At 36.3% G+C, this 15918-nt stretch overlaps 1 protein-coding gene and 1 long non-coding RNA gene across 4 annotated transcripts in view; one reads left to right on the top strand and one right to left on the bottom strand.

Moving 5' to 3' along the window:
- Positions 1-9686: 9686 nt before the first annotated feature.
- Positions 9687-12803, bottom strand: LOC119790467. The gene is made up of 4 exons (XR_005281722.1): positions 12671-12803; positions 12533-12577; positions 10284-10376; positions 9687-10070 (listed from the first exon to the last, which is right to left on the bottom strand). It is a non-coding gene; the product is annotated as an uncharacterized LOC119790467 (long non-coding RNA).
- A 2851-nt stretch (positions 12804-15654) lies between these two features.
- The window catches only part of LOC119790464 (rab effector MyRIP-like), a 38775-nt gene continuing 38511 nt past the window's right edge, over positions 15655-15918 (top strand). Inside the window, exon 1 of one of the 3 annotated variants that reach the window (XM_038295995.1) lies at positions 15655-15883. The gene's annotated coding sequence lies outside the window, so the exon portion shown is untranslated. The remainder of the gene's footprint in view (positions 15884-15918) is intronic. The other 2 variants (XM_038295993.1, XM_038295994.1) reach the window with 2 other exon arrangements.

Here is a 15918-nt window from a genome sequence, read left to right as displayed (position 1 = left end):
AAAAAAATTAGGCATTTAATTTTAACTTTTGAAATGGAAAAGGCAAAAATCTATTCTAACGTTACGATGTAGTCAGTGCCATATTGAGAGGAAGATATAACTTTACAAGAATAAATTCATAGTGTTCGGTTTGTAAGATTAAAGTTTTGAAATTATAAAAATGAAGTTGCAATATTATGAAAAATAAAGTCATAACATCATACACTGAGATTAAAATCTGAGGATTACCAGATTAAAGTCAAAACATTACAAGAATAAAATAGTAATATAATAAGTGTCAGGAGCCAGCAGGCAGCACTAGCAATTTCCTGCCGGTGTTGGTATCAGATCTGCTCGGGTGGTCAGATCTGCTCGGGTTCTGTGCATGCCAAAGACGTTACGCTACATGATTAGCTGAACGTTGCCGCATGATGTAAAACATTATGGTGGCCCAGACAACGATAATAACATTGCGCTGTGTCAGTGTGCCGTGCCAGGAGCATCTGTAGTGTTAGCATGTCTAATGACCGATGAAGTTTTACCTGGTCGATAAAAAAACTGAATCTGTTTATGGTGGACAAAGTAACCTCAAAACCATCATATAAAAGGAGAGAGCTTGGTAGCACTGTAGCTATCTGTGCTCAGTAGCTAAAAGATTAGCCTCTTTTAGCTCGGTCAGTTAGACATATTAGGCTACAATACTTTTGTAACTTTGTGTCAACAACAACCTTTCGTGTTCTACAAGTAAAAAAACTGTATTATTTGTCTAAAATCTCCACGAAAGTCATTTTTGAGATGTTCCATTTGTCCTTCCTATCCTCAAACCTTAATAAAAAGAATAAAAATAAGCTGAGACTTTTTCTTGTCATTTTGTTAAATAGCTGAGTACCTCCGTGTACCCCCTATTGAAGACCTCTGTGATACACCTCTGCTTCTCAGGTTGCGTCACGCCTTGAATTCCGCTCCAAGTGTTCCTACGTGCTCTGTCTCTTCAAGTCAAGCTTACCTCTCCTTCCTTTTGGGATTACAACTATCCTGTCCAGGGGTGATGCTGGGAAACTAGTCCATGCATTTGTTTCCTTAAGGCTGGACTATTGTAATTTTTTACTATGAGGAAGTCCACGAACTGTAGTTAAAAGCCTTCAGCTGATCCAAAATTCTGCAGCCAGGGTTCTGATGAAAAAAAAAAAAAAAAAAAGATCGTATCTCTCCTATCATAGCTGCTCTTCATTGGCTTCCTATTAAATCAAGAATAGAATTTAATAGAAATTAAAATCCTCCTTCTCAAATGGCCTGAAATGGCCAAGCTCCATCTTATATCAGAGATATGATTGTTCCTAACAGAGCACTTCACTCTCAATCTGCAGGTCAATCTGCAAAACTTTTCTTTTCAATAAAGCTTATTGTTCAAGGGTTCAGGTTATCCTGAGCTATCTCTATGCTGCTATAGGCTTAGACTTCTGGAGGACATAGGAACCCCTTTTTCACCATTCTATCTCTATTCTCCCACTCTGCAGAATCTGTTAGTTCAGTCTCTAACATTATGTCTGCTTTTTCTCATAGGAGCTTCGCCTCATCTGTTCCTGTTTGGCTGTGACACCATCCTTGAGAGAAATATCAACTGTGTTGCTGCCATCAACAGCTTAGTTTATAGATGTTGGAGATCTGCCTGTTTTTCATTGTAGTCCTGTTTTGCTGACTGTGACTGGCTGGATGTGCTCTCTTCACTCTCTGACATGGGAGCTGGCTCGGATCTCTTCTGCTAGCTGTGTGTTTCCTGGACTTAACGTGAGACATTACCTTGAGTCAATGAGTCAATTAAATTAACTGGTTTTCCTTAGATAAAACACTTTGAATCAATTTGATTGTATGATCTGGTTGAATTGTAAAGTACCTTGAGATGACAAGGGTTGTGAATTGGCAGTATATAAATAAACTGAACTGAATCGAATTGGACGGGGCCTCCTTTTACAGTTGCCTTTTGTATCTCTGCTTCTGTCTCCTTGAACCCCAATCGGCCTCAGCAGATGGCCGCTCACACTGAGCCTGGTTCTGCTGAAGGTTTCTTCCTGTTAAAAGGGAGTTTTTCCTCTCCACTGTCTCTTTAAGCATGCTTAGTCGATGCAATCCCCTTTTTTTTGTAGATAGAAAACTTTGACAACAACAATTTGACCGTATGATCTCTTAAACTGTACCTTGAGATGACGTGTTGGCACCTGTGACAGTGATCAAACGTTTTCTAGAGATTTAAACAGGTTTCCACACATTAACTCCTTCTTGTAAGAGTTCAGATTAGAGTAGGCTACTTTTTAAGTCTCATAACATACTGGGATTACTGTCATTGTCATGGTTTTTAAGTGTTTGGCCCACATGCAGATCACACTCAGGGAGGCAAAGGCAGTTTTAAGCGTTTTATTAAACACACAGACTGATGAAGCAGAAGGTGTCTCCACAAAAAGGATGCGCTGAGACAGGACACATAACTGGAGCCTGTTTGATCTATGGATGTGAAGTAGTGGTTAGGAAGGACACAAGTACAGAAGGAGCGAGAGAGATGGAGAGCGCGCTTAAAACCATGACAATGACAGTAATGCCAGTATGTTATGAGACTTAAAAAGTAGCCTACTTTAATCTGAACTCTTACAAGAAGGAGCTAATGTGTGGAAACCTGTTTAAATCTCTAGAAAACATTTGATCACTGTCATTGCCAAAAAAGGTTATGCTATAAAGTATTGAGCTGATCTTTAAATATTGACCATGTACAGTACTTTATTTCCTTCATATTTCAGGAATAAATTCTATGAAAACAAGTTTTTTTCTGGATTTTGCAGTATCATTTTGTCTTATAGTTGAAGTGCCCCTATGATAAAAAAAATATAGAACTAGCTGACTAAATGCTTTTGCCCCATTGAACATTAGGTGCACCTTCTAAAAGAACAAATAGTGCATATTCACCATGTGTCTGACACCGTTACAGCATTATTCTCTAGCCAAGCATTCCTCTATGACTTGTTAAAACAAGCTAGATTCAGAAAGAGCAGTACATTTTTTTCCCTAAAGGGCAAAAAACACACAGGAACAAAGAGAAGGTTTCATAACATTAGAATTTTTTTGCTTCACTTTTTTAAGTGTTCCTTGTCATTTAGAAGAGAGTGACTGGACCTCAAGGTGCTTTTCACATAAATCCTTGAATTTATTTTCAGAAATAACACGTTCTAAAAATAATATAGAATTAGTGGTCCCATTATCAGCATTTTTTTAATCGCATTCATTTCTGGGGTCCTGTAAGGTTGCTATTTTGCTTTTTAATATATCCTCATTTTATGAAGGCAGACCATCTAACAAATGCTCTGGTAATTTTATCTGTCTTTTGTATACCCTTGTAAACCCTTGTGTAATGGGTTTCTCTCTTAGCCATAGTTCTCAGGAAAAAAACCCCAACAACAAATCAATAAAAAGCAACCTCTTGTAATGCCAGACCACTTATTTTAAAAACCATGTATTGTACAACTAAAGAAGAGGGCTTATTAAAATGCAAAACTTTCACTAGAAGGGCAATTTTTTATTTAGTTTTAGTTTTGAAACAATATAAAGTTTACAAAATTGTGCTCAGAGAAATATCTTTTTTTTTTTTGTGAGTTACTAGGGTTCTTGTTTTAGAAATGAAGTGATCTGCTCTAATGGGATCTACATTAAGTAATGAGCCAAAAATACCAGCTACAGGCTTGTGCATACGCATTCTGGAACTTCGAGGACTGCTTTGCACAGAATAAAATAAAATAATAATAAAAAAAACACTCCATTGTTCTTTCTTATTATGAGTTGTCTTCTTAATAAAAGTGAGAGGTAAAAATGGCAGCGAGCTAAGACATTGCACAAGCTAAAGTTTTAAGTATGCATCTGTCATCACTCCAGTGTTTTTCTCTAGCCATATGCTTCATGTCTTGTTCATACAAGCTATATTGAGAAAGAGGTATGCACACATGCAAAACTACCAGCAGCTATTGTAGTTTGTCTCCATATTAATCTGAAAACACCAGCAAAAGTATGATAATCCCATGTTTACCCTACCGATGTACCAACTGACAAGCAAGAAATGATAGCATCTCATGTTATCGATTACCTTACAACCCTCAGGCTCAAGCAAAATGGGTTGGTGCTGTGAAGAGACAAAGCTGGGAACTAACTACATTTAGTAGAATGTGCAGTGAAGACTTCTTAAATGGTTCATTTCTATGTTCAAATTGCTGTTGTAGAAAGTTGTAGAACTCACAGTTTTTTTTTATTTAGACAGATGTTTAAATTTAAAAAACCTTCAAGCATATGGCAAATATCTCTATCAAATGTGGAATATAGCAAAGAGATTACCTGTCCCCCTGGATGCCCTCAGTCAAACAGTCAACAAGACTGACTATGGATACCAACTCAGAAATTGGGTCACTATCAGTCATCTCCTCTACATCAAGCTGTATGCTAAGATTTAGACATCATCTGACTGATCCAAACAAACAGGATCTATAGCAGGGAGATCAGAATGTCATTCAGGCTGGAGAAATGTGGCTGGTTGGTGACAATGAGAGGGAACGTAATCCACACAGAGGGGATCGCACCCCCATAAGGGGGAATAGCAGAGGCAAAAGGAAGCCAAAAGTACCTTGGAATACCACAGGAAAATGGAAACCACAAAGAAGCCACAGGGAAACCAGCAACAGCCAAGTACCTACGATGAGTAAGGCAAGTTCTGAGAAGTCAGCTCAATTGTAAGAATAAGGTCAAGGCAATCAACACCAAAGCTAAACAACCATGCAAGGTGGATAGACCTCAAATCTAGCATCCACAGACTATCTACTAAGTGCAAAGAAGTAGGCAGAAGCGACAATTGAAGATGAAATATTCAAGCTCCAAGAATACATCAGGAAGATGGCTCCAAGTGACGAACTGCTCAGTCAATGTCTAAGACAGTGGAAGCTGGAAATGAAGAGCTATTAGCCCTCTTTATAGGCACTATGTCCAAAACAAACATGGGCCAAGCACAGGAGAAAGATTCAAGTCCGCTGAGAAAAAACAAACAAACAAACAAAAAAAAATTAAAACACAACAACACTTGAAATCAGTCATCTTCATAATGACCGACTGGTTGTTGGTTAGGCTGGTGTAAGTTTAGTATATACATGATTTTATAAATATGAAACATCCCAGCTGGTGTTAAATGTTTTTAAAAAAATGTCAATTTAAAAACAAAAACATTGAACATCACACAGTTAAAATGTTGATGTTAACTCATTATGGATTCAGTGTTTAAATATCCACCATTTTTGAGTTGTAGGTCTGATAAGCATTATTTTTACAAACATTTTAAAGATTTTGCCAATATATGTGTCAAGGTTTGGCTTTAAGGTTTTTGTGAGGACCCAAAAGCAGAAGCTGAGAGGCAGGGGTGAGATCTTTGAAGGTTTAATTAAGGATGACAGGCATCCAAACAGTAATCCAAAAAATCCAACTTAAAAATGTAAATCAAAACAGGAATCCAAAAAACCAACAAAAGAATTAAACACAAACCAGGACCATGGAGACATCAGGGGAAACAATCATGAGGAGCCAGGATAGGACAAAGTACGACAAGGAACCAGCAAAGAGGGACTGCAGAGGGAGTGTATTTATGGCTGAGTGAACAAAGGCAGGACTAATGAGCTGATAAGGAGCAGGTGTGACTAGAGCTAATGAGGAAGCCAAGGGAAAAGAAAACACAAGGGGGCAACAGCGGACAGACTTATACCCCATTTACACTACCCTTGAAAAACTGATCCATGCCAAGACTGCTCCGAGCTCGGATCAGTTAACCAGGCCCAGCTCGGTTCTGACGACCGTTTACACATCACGCTCTCTCGGTTCCTCGACTCCTCGCCTCCTAGTGACGATTTGCGGTATTACTGCCAGTATTGAAGGAGGAAATCAAGCAGTTGGTGGCGGTAATGCACCAAAAGTTGTTTGCCAACCGCCATAAAACCCAAGAAGAAGAAGACAAAGAAGGAGGGAATCAAGCAAATCAAAATGGCGGCGCTCGTAACATTCAGAAAGTTGTGCTTGATTATTGTTGCTGTACTTCGGTGTTATTATTTAAAATGCCATTATTTAAAATGTTGCGTGGAGAAGATTTCGATTGTTGTTTATAGTTGAAGTAGAAGTTGTTGTTCTTCTTCTGTTTCTGGAGGGGCATTACCGCCAACTACTGGAATGGAGTGTGAATCAGGATGTGCAGCCAGACTGAAAACATACTGGCAAATGTGCGTATGTGTGTCTTGAGCGAACTGGCGACACCAGCTACAATAATGGTAAGTAACAGATCTTTTCTGTATTTTGTGTTTAAGATTTGGACATATAAGTAAATTTTGACTTTTTTTCTCTGAGAATGTTTTTTTAGAATTCTGAGAAAAAAGTCAGATTTATGGGATTTAAGTTAGAATTCAGACTTTTTCCCATGTTAAACTAAAATTAAATAAAAAACTAATTTCGAGTGCCCCTAATCCTCTTCTGTAGGTATAGAACTTGTTTATTTGTGGGGATTAAAATAACATGCTGACAAAAATGTTTCAGAATGAGTGGTTTGAACTCGAATCTTGGTAAAATAATATTGGTCTTTGTCTTTTGCAACTTTGCAGAGAATGGCCCATTTCTGAACTTTAGCACCTGTTCCTTGAAAGAAATTTGCATGTCCTTGCACAAAAACAAGTCTAGGCAAAAAACCCTCTATATGATATGCCAGCTGTGGTTCAGTGAAGTTTTGCCTGTTTCTACTCGTCTGATATAAAGAAAGCTGAGAGGCACAATGTACATTCATCTCTAATCATCATCTCTAATTATATGTTGAAATTTTGTACATTTAATTCCCACAGTAAATTCTCATTAATCTGTCATATTAATCAAGTGCTCTGTTTACCATTGAAGACAATAATAAAAAAAAAGGTATTGGATGTTACAAAAACATTTACAGTCTATTTCATGTCATTTTGTACATCCAAATACTTTTAGCAATACAAACACAGTTTCTACAGGCATTTTCCTGGTTGGGTCATTACTCTTTAAATATTTCCCAAATAAGATAATTAGTTATGTAGTTTTTGTTTTTAAATTCTAAATTCAAGCTTAAATGTTTGCAGTGCTTCGATAAGTACATAGTAAAGTGCATAATGAAACAAAGAGCTGGCCTTGATGGGTCAAGACAAGTCCTCCAAACTGTGAACCAGTGTCCACATCAGAGACTTCTCTGCTCAACATTCTATTTAGATGTCTTTTATTTTATGCCTTAAACTTAATCCAAACTGTTCAGATTGGTCAAAAGTTTTCTATCTGAGGAATACCAGCTAATTTCACAGACTCCTTGAGTCTTCTGCAATCGCTCACACCGAGAATGCATATAGTGACATTGGAGAGTAAAACTCCCATTTAACAGGAAGAAACCTCCGTAGGACCAGCCTCAGTGTGAGTGACCATTTGTTAAGGCTGACTGGGGTTTAAGTATAGAATTACATATATGCATATTTGACGTGAATAAAATAAGGTCTTTGGTGCCCATGCCACTAACAGAAGACTTTAATGCTGAGGTTCTATGTTTTCTTGGATGAGTAACCTAAAAAAAAAAGATTAGAGTAGTCTTACCAGGCAAAAAAAAAAAATAAAAAAGAGTACCGGTACCGTGGACTAGCTAAGAGTGGAACCAATATCCAGAACAGGAAGGTATCTAAATTAGTTGAGAGTAAGGAGGGAATGGTTAGTGCATGAGAATTAAATGGTTAGTGATAGTGAAGATAATTGTTTGACAAGTGTGATTAGACTGACCGAGGAATGAAGTTGAAGACTGAACTGATGATTGAGATATTGTGGTGGTCGTACTGATGCACTTTGACAGCGCAGATGAAGAGACAAAGACAAGGCGGTTGATCGTGCTAATGGTTGAACTGAGACAGTGGATTGGATCATTCTGGTGGTTAGATTTTGTGGAGCAACAGGTGGGCTTGTGCAGAAATAACAGCCTGATCCTGAACGTGGAGAAGATCACTGAGGAGATCATTGTTGACTTCAGGAAGAACCGGCCTAACCACGCTCCACTGCTCATCAACAGCTCAGCAGTAGAGGTGGTCAGCAGCACCAAATTCCTGGGGGTGCATATCACAGACACCCTCACCTGGACTGAAACACCACCTCACTGGTCAAAAGGGCACAAAAGCGCATGTGCTTCTTTTGGAGGAGGAGGAGAGCCCATGCCCCCACCCATCCTCCCGACTTCCTACAGAAGCACCATAGAAATCGTTCTGACCAGCTTACTCCCTTTGTGGTGGACTGCAGTGCCGCATACTGGAAGAAGGTGAGAAGGGTGGTGAGAACAGCCGAGAAGATCATCTAGGCTCCTCCTCCCTCCATAAAAAACATTCCATCCCAGCGCTACGCCTCCAGTGCCCATAACAATGATCCCTCACACCCCCACCATGGAATGTTCTCCCTTCTGCCCTCTGGTAGGAGGCTTTGCAGCATTTGATGCAGGCTCCTCTCTACACTGTTGTTCCCTTTCTCCTTTCAATCCTTCTTGGTAATCTTTGGTTCTCAAATATAAAATCCATGCTAACCTGTAATATCATTGCATTATCCCATTGGTTATTGTTGTCAACCATGTTTTTCGGTCCTCTTTGTTTTTCTGTTTTTTATCCAGGAGTTTTTAACTGAAATATGTTTGAGTTGGAGCTGAGTAATTATTGGTAATAAGCTTTCATTAGAAATAAACATATTTTGAATGAATGAACTCAATTCACACTTTTATTTGTTTTTATTTTTTTATTTGTTTTTCTAACACAGACATTAGGCAATGTGTTCATAAACAATATACGACAGTCCAAATAATATTTAATTAAATAACATATTTACCACCAGTACCAGAATGGGTAATAAAACATACATGAAAAAAAGAGTTAAGCTTAAGGGTATTAAAAGTTTAATTAATAACCAACCAGAAATGTTCTATCACAAAGCATTTCATGTGCTTTACAATTTTTAATTAAGAGCCTTACAGACAAAATACACACAAATGTTTGAATCCATTCACTAAGAAAATCACATATGAAATAATACACAAGATTCTTAAGCAATGTGAATTAAATATCATATCAAAGAATAGGTTTCATGGAGATTCTCTTCTGGGAAAGCGGGAGACAAATTGTGATTGAAATTGAATGATCAAACAAAGACAGATGAGGTCAAACTTATGCAAAATTCAAGTATGGAGCAGTTTCTTTGTAATGGTGTTGTATGTAAAACACTGCATTTATCTTCAATGTGAGAGACATTGAAGATTCAACCAACTGTAAACTGAACATAATTGTATAATTTTATAATATTTTATTATATATAATATATATTTTTATAATATTTTTGGGAGAAAAATGTTTTTATGATGTCCTTTAAAACAGGGAATGGAGCATTGTGAAAGGAAGGCAACAGGGCTAACTCCAGTCCTTCCAAAACAATCCCTTATAATATTTCAAGATATTACTCCACGGTGAACTTAAAAAAATTATTTCTCCACAATATATTTTTAAGAAATCATATCTTGTTGCTTCATGTTGTCATGGATCAAAACAACCAGTTGATATAATCTGCAATTAGAAATTGTTTATTTAACTCATATTTGACTAATATTCAACTTTTCTGTAATTTCCTATACTGTACCTCTTTTGATATTCTGTGATTTTTCATGTAATTGTGATTTAAGTGATCTCCACTCCTCTCTATTTGTTGTTCCTTCTCTCCTCTCATTTTGTTGCATCTCCTCTTTTTGTCTCCTATATCTTTTCACGGTGGAAACAGAAGTTACATTCATACATGTTATCATGGCCAACAGGTCTGTAGTACTCCCCTCCATTGAATACATAGACATGCTGGCCATTAATTGTATCTTGGTAATAATTATCGAAGGAAGTGCACGGAGACAAAGGAAAAGCACATTTGCAGCATTTCAGGTTGGCCATTGTAGCTTCCGATGGTGCGTTACCCATTTTGCTGGTTCACTAAGTAGACAGGTAGAAGTTCCTGCAAAAAGTTATCTAAAAAAAAGAACATATTTGGTCACATAAACAACTAAAACTTTTAGCCCTTCTGGTCTATTCTATTCAACTTAGCTCATACTGGTAACCAATTGTCTGGCCATTTTAAATATTAGCCAAAATACTAACATATTTTGCTTTAAAAATACACACAATACATTTTATGAACATGGTATTTTTACCCCTAGTTTCCCAACTTGTGAACTTACATACTGTATGGATATTAGAATAGAAAGAAGAGTTAAGGAGAGTTGAGCTTATCTCCAACAGCAGAGGTCACAGCTGGATTCTGGGGTGGTATAAAGGCTGAAAATAGTGATACTACAGTTATATGAAACGAAAAAGATGTTTTTCAGCTTAACTATACATACAGAATTCAGACCCTTTTACATTTTCACTCTTTGTTTCATTGCAGCCATTTGCTAAAATCAATCAAATTCATTTCATTTCTCATTACTTTACACTCAGCACCCCCTCTTGACAGAAAAAAAACTGAATTGTAGAATTGTTTTCAAATTTATTTAAAAAGGCAAAAACTGAAATATCACATTGTCATAAGTATTCAGAGCCTTTGCTCAGTACTAAGTAGAAGCACCCTTTTTAGCTAGTACATTCATGACTCTTGTTGGGAATGATGCAACAGTTTCTTAACACCTGGATTTTGGGATCCTCAGTCATTTTCCCTTGCAGATCCTTTCCAGTTCTGTCAGCTTGGATGGTGAGCGTTGGTGGATGGCCATTTTCAGCTCTCTCCAGAGATGCTCATTTTGGTTTAGGTCAGGGCTCTGGCTGTAAGAGGCCAGTCAAGAATGGTCACAGAGTTGTTCCTAAGCAACTCCTCTGTTATTTTAGCTGTGTGCTGAGGGTCATTGGCTTTTTGGAAGATGAACCTTTGCCCCAGTCGGAGGTTCTGAGCTCTCTGGAAGAGGTTTTCTTTCAGGATATATTTGTACTTGGCCGCATTCATCTGTATTTCAATTGCAACCTGCCATCCTGCAGCTGAAAAACACCCTCATTGCATGATGCTGCCACCACCATGTTTCACTGTTGGGATTGTATTGGGCAGGTGACTAGCAGTGCCTGGTTTTCTCCACACATACCTCTTAGAATTAATTACAAAAAGTTAAATCTTGGTCTCATCAGACCAGAGAATCTTATTTTTCATTAACTGGGAGTCCTTCATGTGTTTTTTGGCAAACTATGCAGGCTTTCATGTCTTGAGGAGAGCTTTCCGTTGGGCCACTCTGATATAAAGCCCCGACTGCAGTAATTATTGACTTTGTGGAACTTTCTCCCATCTCCCTACTGCATCACTGGAGCTGAGTCACAGTGACCTTTGGTTCTTTGTTACCTCTCTCACCAAGGCTCTTCTCTCACGATTGGTCAGTTTGGCTGAACGGCCAGGTCTAGGTAGCGTTGAGGTCTCAAATTATTTTGTAACCTTGGCCAGATCTGTGTCTTTCCCTAATTCTGTCTCTGATCTCTTTGGGCAGTTCCTTCCACCTCATGTTTCTAGTTTGCTCTGATATACACTTTGAGCTGTAAGGTCTTTTATAGACAGATGTATTCCTTTCTTAATCAAGTCCAATCAGATTAATTAAACACAGCTCGACTCCAATGAAGGAGCAGAACCATCTCAAGGAGGATCAGAAGAAATTGACTGCATCTGAGTTAAATATGAGTGTCAGAGCATCACAGAGGCTGAGTAGTCCTTTAAGTTTAAATTTTTACAAATGCAAATTGCTGCCAATTGAAATAACATTGTACTGTACTTAAAACTATGATTCTTAGGTAAGAAGTTCAGGATTTGTTGTTTATTTATACATTTTCTAGTCACCACTATTTTCACATAAGTTGGAAAATTCAGGATTCCAAGTTAGAATAACATAGAATTCAAAGTTTAGCAAACAAAAGCATAACTTAAACTCTTTAGTTGATGTAAAAGTATGAATTATGCTAACTTGTGTATTTAAAATTGTTATGACCTGCCTAATTTTTTGCTGAACTTTAATATAGCCTGCTACGCAATTAATTTAACTCATTTAAATCAATTACACAAGAAATATTAATATCTTTGAAGGCAACATCTTCTCCTGATGCTGCAAACCATCCAAACCCACCATACTAAGCTCCCAACACACAAAAATACAAAATATAATATGTGCCAATAGTCCCCAGAGTATTGACACATATATTTTAAGTAATATGATACTTAAAATATGAAACTGATACTGTTAGATAATCTAACAGTATCAGTTTCATATTTTAAGTATCATATTAATTTGAATATTTATCTTAAAATGTCTTTAAAAATACTTAAAACTGACAATATCCTATTTTTGTATGATAGTCATCAAAATATGCTTTTTCCATAACACACATATTTTCAAGATTTTCTTTTTTCTTATAGAAAATGTAGTTAGGTTGCAAAGAGATCAAAGTCACACTATGCAGGCACTCACCGATTTTAAACCCAAAAGGAGAATATTGTCCTGTGAAATAGTTTTCTGGAAAGAAAACAACGGATTAGAGCATAGAATAGACATAAGGGAATATTATTGTTTGTTTTCATAAGATCTTCCAATTTACTTGTTTCCTACCGGATTTATAGAAGTACCCGACTTGGTTTTCCCTTTCAGTCTAAATGATTTAGCATTAATATGATGTAAGTCTTATTACCTCTTAGTATAGTCAAAGAAACTATTCTGTGTTGCTGTCAGTTGAAGCTGGGGTATTTATAGACACACTGCAAGGAGTGCCCGTGTAAGCACTTTTTGATTTTCAATGTTCAACTGCTGTACTGATAAAGTCATACTTCCTTTTCAGATACTTTTAAGCTTAACAAGGTAACAAAGGGGTTGACTTTAGATAGTCGGGGGTAAAGTTTACAGTAATGTGTTAATGTACAGTTACAGATAACAGGCTCTTTGAGCTTTAGTCAGTGATATCGTTATGTAGAATTGAACGTAAAACAGCAACCTGAATACTTCTACAGTGATGTGATTTAATGTGCCTTAACAAATATTTTATCTTTAGTGTAAAAAATCAATAAACAAGGTAGATTTCATTAACACAGAATTGATGGCTGAAAGTGGGACTGTCTATTTTATTAAATAACTAGCCTGTTTTTCTTTTCTTTGTACTTGCTTTGCATTCAATAACCTTCTAACATGCGCTCACAGATTATCTCCTTAATGCAAAAATCCACTGCAATTTGAGTGCAGCCTACGGCCCTGGAGCATCAGGCTTAAATGTTTCTACCTAGCAAGAATTCTCAGACAAAAACCTTCATATCTACCAAATGGAGGAGTTTATGGTGCAACCTTTATTCTCTCTTTACAATTATCCGAGGTAGTGGTTGTATTAAGTATTTAGTTGCTACAAAAAGCACTGTTGTTAAAAAAATACCTGATGTTATATTGAGCTTAAAAAAATATTTTGTTTTTTTTTGGAACGTTTTTCAATCCATTTTTATTTCGTATCCATTCTCCTGGAATTGCATAATGTTTTGCACTTCTACAACCTGCTTTCCATCTTTGATTAATTGAGAAAAAAGGGTTATATTGGCTTTCAACCTAGAGGAAAGAAAATTAACTTCCCTGTAACAGGCCTGACATGATAAGTTGCTGAAAACAGGAGAAGCCTTGCCTTTCTAAATTGGAGATCAACAGAGGTTGCAGGTCTGGCAAAATTAGAGAGAGTTTCCAGCTTAACATTTTGGGGTTTACGTGATCATGTTATGTGTTTAATGTAGTGTAAAGAAAACAAACAAGCACAGAATCCCATGCTACAATGAGCTGTTGAGCTGTTTATATAGCTAAAACAATCATTATTTCACTATAGGTTTAAAAATAAATTTAATAAAAACATTTATGCTTCCAAATGTGCTCATTATATTCAGTCTCCAAAATATGACCAAAATAGTTTTTTGGTATTATTTCCCTTGTGTCTGCTAGCTACAATTGTTTAATGTCAAGCCTGGAGAAATTAGATGAGCTTTAGCTTTAACTATTAGCCAAGAGATTATCAAAGAAGGTTAACATTCAATTAAGTAAAATGTTATTTAATTCCAAATAAGCTAATTATTGAATAAACATTATTTGACCAAATTATGTTTTATGTTCCTCCTTGGATTTGCATTCTAAATTGGTTTGACAATTGCTCTAAACTAGTTCATAAGCTAATTTGACCTTAATTCAACCTCTTCAACATAAACTTTGGTTCTCAAGCATAAAATCAATGACAAACGCTGCTAGCATTGTATGATTGTTTTTTTCTTAATTTTTTTTATTATGGTTTTCAACAATTTTAACTTCTTTTATCTTTGTAAATACTAGCCTAGCTTTTTCTTAGTTTCACTTTAGTCTATCATTTTAACTGAAATGTGTTTGACTAGGAGTTGAATTATTTTTGTTAATAAATTCTTGCATTTTGATCATTATAACATTATTGTGAATTAATTCCATTGTGTGTTGTTGACCATAATTTTAACTTGCACGTATACATGTATTTGTTGGCTCCCATAGCTGTGGAGAGAGGTTATTTCCCTGTGTGATGCCATAAAGGGCCTGCTTTTATGACACACTATTCTTCGAGATGGAGCAAGGCAATAAGATATTTTTCGTCTTTTGTGAAAGTCATACACAGGCTTGAGGACTGTTACAAAATGTTTATAAAGACATTTAACTAATTCTTAAAACATTGGCTACACCACATAAATTATTTTTTTACATATTATACCCGAGTAAGAAATATTTTCTCTATTATAGAAAAAAATATATTTTACATTATATTTAATAGATCAACATAAGAAGTAACTGATAAATGAGATATTAAAAGTGAGGCCGCATTGTGTATTATCAATAACTGACATTACAGGAAATACTAAAAGTGGGTGTAAAGTTTATCAGTTTCTGGCTATACTAACAGTACAGAATATATTAAAAGTATATTTTATTATGTCAATGTCTGTTTTAATTATATACCACATTTAATACAGGTGTGTTTGTCCAAAGTGCAACAATAGATATGTATATAGGCCTATATACAAAATAAAAAATCCTCAGGGAGTAATGCTAGTTAAAAATTAGAAAAAGAATGATAAAAGAGTCTCCTCAAACTGAGTTCAAAGCCAGTGAAAACAGGTCTTTCATGTTGTTGATCAAAAAGGAACATGGATCATCAACCTTAAATAAAATTGACGTCACAGAAAAAATTCTTAGGAGATAAGGCCTTTTATGTAAGGGGATTTTTAAAGGACCAAACTGCAGTTCTCCATTTGGTCACTAGATGTCACCATTTAACCACTGCGTCTTTTTTTTTTTTGATATCCTCTATTTTATGCGCGACATTTTTGATTTCAGTTTAACTGTTTATCTGTCTGGACCATTCACAGAATCTAACTGAAACGGAGGGACCAGAAAAATGCTAAAAATGGAAAAACAATGACAATAAGAAAATCTGACGCTTCCAACAGCAAATATATTGTTTAAACCTTCATGTTTCTGTTCGTCGTTCCTTTAAAAACCGTAAATCAGTAAATTACCCCCCAGCCCCCACAAAACCCTCAGAGAAATGCTGGAAGTGGAAACTAATCTGGGTTTATCCTGATTTCCTCTCAGAGCTACTCTAATCGGTGCTGCAGCGCCTCAACCGCCAGCCCTCTCTTTGATTCAACTTTTTATCTAGTTCAGTTTTTCTAATTTCTATGTCATAAATCTATATTCGCGCATTTTTCTCTAGTCAACTGCTTAACTAAGCGGGCTTTTCTCTTTTACTGTCGTGAAGAGGCTCAATAATCGCTCAGGAAATCGGTAAGTTTTTCATGGCTGTTAAAATATTCACTAAG

The sequence above is a fragment of the Cyprinodon tularosa genome, unplaced genomic scaffold (assembly GCF_016077235.1).
Source record: "Cyprinodon tularosa strain WSP-4 unplaced genomic scaffold, ASM1607723v1 ctg364, whole genome shotgun sequence".
Lineage (NCBI taxonomy): Eukaryota > Metazoa > Chordata > Actinopteri > Cyprinodontiformes > Cyprinodontidae > Cyprinodon > Cyprinodon tularosa.
This window is presented reverse-complemented; position numbering and strand designations above follow the sequence as displayed.